Raw genomic sequence first — 7043 nt, forward strand, 5'->3', positions numbered from 1 at the left:
AGCCAGTATGGTCTCGATCTCCTGACCTCGTGATCCGCCCGTCTCGGCCTCCCAAAGTGCTGGGATTACAGGCTTGAGCCACCGCGCCCGGCCAAAGACTCCATTTCAAAAATAAATAAATAAATACTAAAAAATAAAAAGATCAAGAAAAAGGAAGTACACAGTCACGGAAGAAAAACTGGTACTTCTTGAGCAAAAATCTGAAAATCTGAAATCTGAAATGCTAGAACATCCAAAACTTTCTGAGTACAGATTTCACACTCAAAGGAAGTACTCAATGGAACATTTTGAAGTTTCAGATTTGGGATGCTCAACCAGTATATAACGCAAATATATAAAACCTGAAAAAAATCAAAAATCCCAAACACTTCTGGTCCCAAGCATGTTAGATAAGCGATATTGTACCTATACACAAGCTAGATGGGTGCTTTTTTCCAAGACAAATGAACGAAGCCTACTATAAGGAATTCTTGTCAAGAAAGACTCCTGCTTAGAATCGCACATAAGCAGTTTAGGAAGGACTCTCCTATTTTCATTTCTCAAATGGCCATCCTCCTGACAATGTATCAAGAACTCTGAAAATGTATATAATTGAGGATACAAGTTAATTTACCTCAACTGAGGGAATAGTTTTACCAAATTCTTCAATATTTTATCTCATTGTTGGGTCAGATCTAATCCCCCAGCTCAAGTTCATTCTCACTGTGAAAATGTGACTATTTTCAAACTGACATTAGCTGAGTTAATTTCAGTATCTAAGTGAAACATGACTACAGGTGGTGCATGCCCGTGTATTCCCAGCTACTTAGGGAGGTTGAGGTGGGAGAATCCCTTGAACGTGGGGCAGAAGTCGTGGCGAGCAGAAATTGCGCCACTGCACCCCAGCCTGGGCGACAAAGTGAGACCCTGTCACAAACAAACAAACAAAAAACTCGCATAGAATTTTGAGCCTGACACAGGGTAGGGATGACTTGGAAGAGGATCCTGGAGTAACAAATAGTCATGAATCAGAATAAAGGCCTGGGGGTAAGAAAAATCTACAGGCAAAGACTGTTGCCAATGGTTCAGTTCCACTGTGACTCTCTGAGGCCTTCTCCACTTGCAGATATATTTCTCCGAGCATGTCACAGTTGAATGGGTAAAGTTAAAATAGGAATAGGTTTCTTCAAACAGCAGAGTACAGACTCAAGCAAGGCAGCTTGGGATGGAATCCCAGTGTACTGCTATGTGATCTTGGGTAAATATTTAATCCTCACTGATAAAACTGGAATAAAGCAGTCCCTACTTCAAAAGGTGTTATGACTACCTGGTTAAGAGCAACCTTCTTCCAGTACTTCTATGCCCCCTTCCCTGCTTTCTTATTCTTCACAACACAAGTAATCGGTTAACAGTATCTTTATTACCTTGCCCATTGCTCTATATGTAGTAGCTACTCAAATATAAACGTTTGCTACCTAGGAATTATGGAATATGGCCCTGTGAACGAATGTAAAAATAATGCTGGAGGGCTTGTGTAAATTGCTGTGCCCAATATAAATTAATGAGAATTTGTAACTCACAGGATTTAATTAACATCAGAGCTGCAATCAGTTTCTTCCAGCACCATAAACTATAAACAGATACATAATCAGGAGAGAAACTGTAAGCTGGAGGACAACAGATCAAGCCAAAAAACTGGGGATTGGCCACCACCTCCAAGGCTGTAAAGAGGATGTCCAACAAATACATTGGCCCTCACACTCCTTGCATGAACTGTGGTTCCATCCCCAGTCATACACGGATTACTTAAAAGTGAGAAAACTTTTAAGAAAAATCAACTTTTCTTCTCCAATGTGAGAAACACACCATGCCTGAAAGGTAAGCAAAGACAAGCAAAGAATCAACACGTTTTGACAATGTGCTCAGAATACCTAAGCAAATATTTTATATGACTTGCATTTGATATAGAAGATCTGGTCTAGCCCTAGCACTGTGGGTTACCACTGAACAAGTAATTTCTCCCATGGTGGTCACAGCTCCCAAGTTTATTTTTTTAAAAGCAGGTTAGGGCTGGGCGTGGTGGCTCACGCCTGTAATACTAGCACTTTGGGAGGCCAAGGCGGGCAGATCACCTGATGTTGGGAGTTTGAGACCAGCCTGACCAACATGGAGAAACCTCCTGTCTACTAAAAATACAAAATTAGCTGGGCGTGGTGGCAGATGCCTGTAATCCCAGTTACTTGGGAGTCTGAGGCTGGAGAATCGCTTGAACCCGGGAGGCGGAGGTTGCAGCGAGCCAAGTTCGCACCATTGCACTCCAGCCTGGGCAACAAGAGCGAAACTCTGTCTGAAAAATAAAAAAAATAATAAAATAAAAATAAAAAGCAGGTTGGCGTAAACATGCTCTATGATCCCTTTAATTCTGAGTGAGACTATGTAAGGAAGTGGGGAAGGGAGAGAGAGTGAGTGTGCAGAGGGCAACAGGTTCATTTTAGTTTTTGCAAAACCAATACCCACGTGTCATAGAAAGATATCAGGGGGCTGTTGTAAATGTAGGGATCTGATTTTTACATATGCTATCCACCCAGTCTCCTCCCCAGAATAACACCTGATGATCCTGTTGAAAGCTATAATCTGGCTGGGCACAGTAGCTCACGCCTGTAATCCAAACACTCTGGGAGGCCGAGTTGGGTGGATCACTTGGGGCCAGGAGTTCGAGACCAGCCTGGCCAACATGGTGAAACCCCATTTCCACTAAAAATACAAAAATTACCCAGGCGTGGTGATGAACACCTGTAGTCCCAGCTACTTGGGAGGCAGAGGCTCAACAATCACTTGAACCAGGAGGCAGACACTGCAGTGAGCTGAGATCTTTCCATTGCACTCCAGCCTGGCAATAGAGAGAGACTCTGTCTCAAAATAATAAACAAACAAACATAAAAATACAAAAAATTAGCTGGGTGCAGTGGCACACGCCTGCAATGTCAGCTACTCAGGAGGCTGAGAATAGTTTGAACCTGGGAGACAGAGGTTGCAGTGAGCCAAGATTGTGCATTGCACTCGAGCCTGAGGAACGAAGGGAGACTCGGTCTCCCCACCCCATCCCCCCCCCCCAAAAAAAAGGAAAAAAAAGGCTGTAATCTGTAACTTTTCTTTTATCCACTTCACTTACTATAAAATGCTAATATTAGAATCTTTATCTGTTTTGTATCTGGCTGTATTCCCTAAATGCCTAGACACAGAGCTACCAATCAATAAGTATTACTTGCTGACTGAATAAGTTGAATAAATGCTAAATACATAGTCAAGAGACCCTAATCCATTTTCTCCATTTCCATTTAGGAAACAATCAATATATACATAGTAGATAGGAAGGAAAGGCGTTTCAGACAGTTCTTTAATCCGCTGATCTCCTATTCCTTAATAATATTCCTTAAACTTCTTTTCCCTTTTTTCCCCCATATTTCCAGAAAACTCTCCTGTCTTAAAAGCACAAAATCAGCTATAGAAAGATTAATAAATTAGAAAATAAAAACAGTTTAAGGGGCAACAGGAAGTACCTGGCAAAGACAGACAAAAAGCTTATCTTTAGAATCTAAGGTCTGGAGACAACCTGGAGGGCAGTCTGGCTCCTATACTATAAATGAACAAATGGATAGTAGCATAACACACTTAGCAGGACAAAAAAATTTAACCCCAAAGCACCTTCATAATTATGATGCACAATCACTTGTAACATTAGTAACCTAAACTGATTTTGCTTTCTCCCTCTATCATCACTCTTAACTTCAAATGCTCATTTCTAAAATCTGTAGTATACAAAATTTTCTGTAGCCAACTATATATTCTAGAAGTCTCTTTCAGTGGCTTGCCTTTGAAATAAGTTAAAAATGAAACTCATGCCTCTTGATTGGTACAATAATAAAGGAGACTCTGGAATGCTATGGCTACCACTCCCTGTAAAGAGAGTGAAATCAGTCTTAGCAAAGCTCACAAAGACAGAGACCAACAAACAGAACAAAGAAACCATGTGGAATATCCCAATGATCAACCAACTTCTTGATCCAGCTCCAACGCAATAGGAGAGGAGGATCTTGATCAAAACAGCAGAGAAAAAGACTGCTTAGATTGGTCTGCACTGGAAACTACCAAAGGAGTGACAGATTCCTGCATATAACACACAGGAAATGGGAGGGAAGCCACTGGAAACTGGTGATGAAAAAGACTAAATTTAAGTCCATCCAGATTGGCAGCCAGATGTTTCCAACGCCCAGCCCACAGAAATATTTACTGCAAGGGCTGGGCCATCAAGGGTACTGATGAGTATGAAAAGTCCCTAGAGATCAGGTTTCTTTGGAGATAAAAAGAACAAAAGCAAAACACACAATGAAACCACCACCAATAGTTTGGACATAATTTAAAATATACACATATCAGGCCCAAAGTAGACTTCTTGTGTATGAATCAGATCGATTCAACTGACAATCCCCAATATTTAAATTGGCCTTTGTAAACAGAGCCAAAAAAAATTTTTTGAAGGTAAAGTGTAAGAAGAAAACATAATTCAATACAATTAACGCCAAAAGTGGACCAAAAGGTAATGTCCAAGATATTTCCAACATGAGTTGCTGAGACAGCTATCAACCTTTGAAACACATGTTCATATATTAAGATAATCCATTCAGGCTGTGCATAAGAGGAAGCACCATGATGGGGACAGAGGCATAGGTAGGAAAGTGGAGTGTTGATCAAAAGTCCAACCCACCTCAGGTTGAGGAATTAGCCCTAGGTTTTCTGTATAATTTGACATACAAACCAGCAGGGCCCTCAGCATCTCAACAGTGTGTCCCCACAAATCACACTCTTCTTGCCCTAGGCCCAGAGTTATGCAAGAGAATCCAGCAATGTAAGGTTGGCATGCATTTTCACCATGGCAGACATCAACACGAACCTCACCTTGTCACTGTCATCATGACAAATGTGGTCGTGATGGATGGACTGGCACTGAAAAGAAGCACCAACACTACCTACAAGAAAAAGGGAGGAAAGGTTAAGATGCAGTAATTCCTTACATTTAAACTGCTTTACCAATTAAAAGTGCTTTTATATCCATGATCCCATCTAATACTCATAAGTAGACACTGTGGGGATTATTGTTCACACATTTTAACAGAGGAAAACAAACCAGAGAGGCTGACCCACACAAAGCAGCAGTCAGAGAGTAGCAGGTCTAAAACGACAACTCCATTATTCAAACCGCTAACTCCCCCTCTTTCCACTAGACCGAGTGGTCTGCTCTCAAAGTAAGATTACCTACATAAACACAAGCTTTCAATAAGGCAAACTCTTATTTATGAGGAAAAATATTATATTCCTTTTCAGACTACACACTTCGAGAAAAAATTGGTCCTATAAATTCTAAACATATAAGAAACAATCTAATATGCAATCACGTAACACTTTAAATGTTTTTATTACTTTAAATGTACACATTTTTAATATATCCATTTGTTAACTTAAAAAACTACCTTCCAGTAACAACTGCTCTTTAATAATAGTTACCTTTCTAACCAATAAAAACACAAACTATTCAATAAGTGATTGAACAACAGATTACCCAATTTTAAAAGTTTTGGTTTGTACTTCATACCATAAACAAAATGGTGAGTCAAATATCTATGTAATATAAAAAATGAGGGCAGTTTTAGACAAAAATGTTAAGTTTTTTAAATAATCTTGGAGGCCAGGCGCAGTGGCTCAGGCCTGTAATCCCAGCACTTTGGGAGGCCAGGGCGGGTGGATCACCTGAGGTTAGGAACTCAAGACCAAGCTGGCCAACATGGTGAAACCCTGTCTCTACTAAAAACACAAAAATTAGCCACACGTGGTGGTGCACCCCTGTAATCCCAGCTACTAGGGAGGCTGAGGCAGGAGAATCACTTAAACCCAGGAGATAAGAGGCTGCAGTGAGCCAAGATCGTGCCACTGCACTCCAGCCTGCATGAGTGAGACCCTGTTTCAAAAAAAGAAAATGAAAATAATCTTGGAGTTAGAAAAACCTTCTGAAAGAAGATACTAAACATGAAGTCATAAATAAAACGCGCACATGACTGCGGACCAAAGGTTAACAAAACTCCTCCTGAGTAGCTGGGATTACAGGCACATGCCACCACACCCAACTAATTTTTGTATTTTTAGTAGAGACCAGGTTTCGCCATGTTGGTCGGGCTGGTCTTGAACTCCTGACCTCGTGATCTGCCCATCTCGGCCTCCCAAAATGCTGGAATTACAGGCGTTAGCCACCATGCCCAGCCTCAGACAGTACATTTTAAGATATTATTAATGTTGGGAAGAAGTAACATGAGGCTAAAGACCGCAAGTGAGGATCACATACTTATTTACTATTACAGTAAGAGCTTACTGATACTTCCAGATATGTACAGCAGAAAATTCTATTTCAGAATCGGATTTGTTTTGTTTTGTCTTGTTTCTTTTCTTTTTTTTTTTTTTTTGAGACGGAGTCTCGCTCTGTGCCCAGGCTGGAGTGCAGTGGCCGGATCTCAGCTCACTGCAAGCTCCGCCTCCCGGGTTCACGCCATTCTCCTGCCTCAGCCTCCCGAGTAGCTGGGACTGCACGCACCCGCCACCTTGCCCAGCTAGTTTTTTGCATTTTTTAGTAGAGATGGGGTTTCACCACGTCAGCCAGGATGGTCTCGATCTCCTGACTTCGTGATCTGCCCGTCTCAACCTCCCAAAGTGTTGGGATTACAGGCTTGAGCCACCGCGCCTGGCCTTTTCCTTGTTTCTTTTCCTGTATTTCCTGCCAAATTAGGAGACATAGATATGTGAAAAGGTCAAGAGTATGTGTGCTGTAGAGAATCTCAAGAGGAATCCACTCCATCTCAAAGTGGGGCTCAAGTTTCCTACCCCCAATTCTTCAGAATGCTGAATTTTATGAGGATCAAATTATTTAAAAGAATTTTTTTTTGAGACAGAGTCTCACTCTGTTGCCCAGACTGGAATGTAGTGACATGATCTTGGCTCACTGCAACCTCTGCCTCCCA

General features: G+C 41.3%; 1 protein-coding gene across 1 annotated transcript in view; it reads right to left on the bottom strand.

Moving 5' to 3' along the window:
• The window catches only part of RNF38 (ring finger protein 38), a 145089-nt gene that overhangs the window by 82240 nt on the left and 55806 nt on the right, over positions 1 to 7043 (bottom strand). The window contains exon 2 of the mRNA XM_011939411.1: positions 4936 to 5006. The gene's annotated coding sequence lies outside the window, so the exon portion shown is untranslated. The remainder of the gene's footprint in view (positions 1 to 4935; positions 5007 to 7043) is intronic.

The sequence above is a fragment of the Colobus angolensis genome, unplaced genomic scaffold, assembly GCF_000951035.1.
Source record: "Colobus angolensis palliatus isolate OR3802 unplaced genomic scaffold, Cang.pa_1.0 Scaffold181, whole genome shotgun sequence".
In the NCBI taxonomy this organism is placed as follows: Eukaryota; Metazoa; Chordata; class Mammalia; order Primates; family Cercopithecidae; genus Colobus; species Colobus angolensis.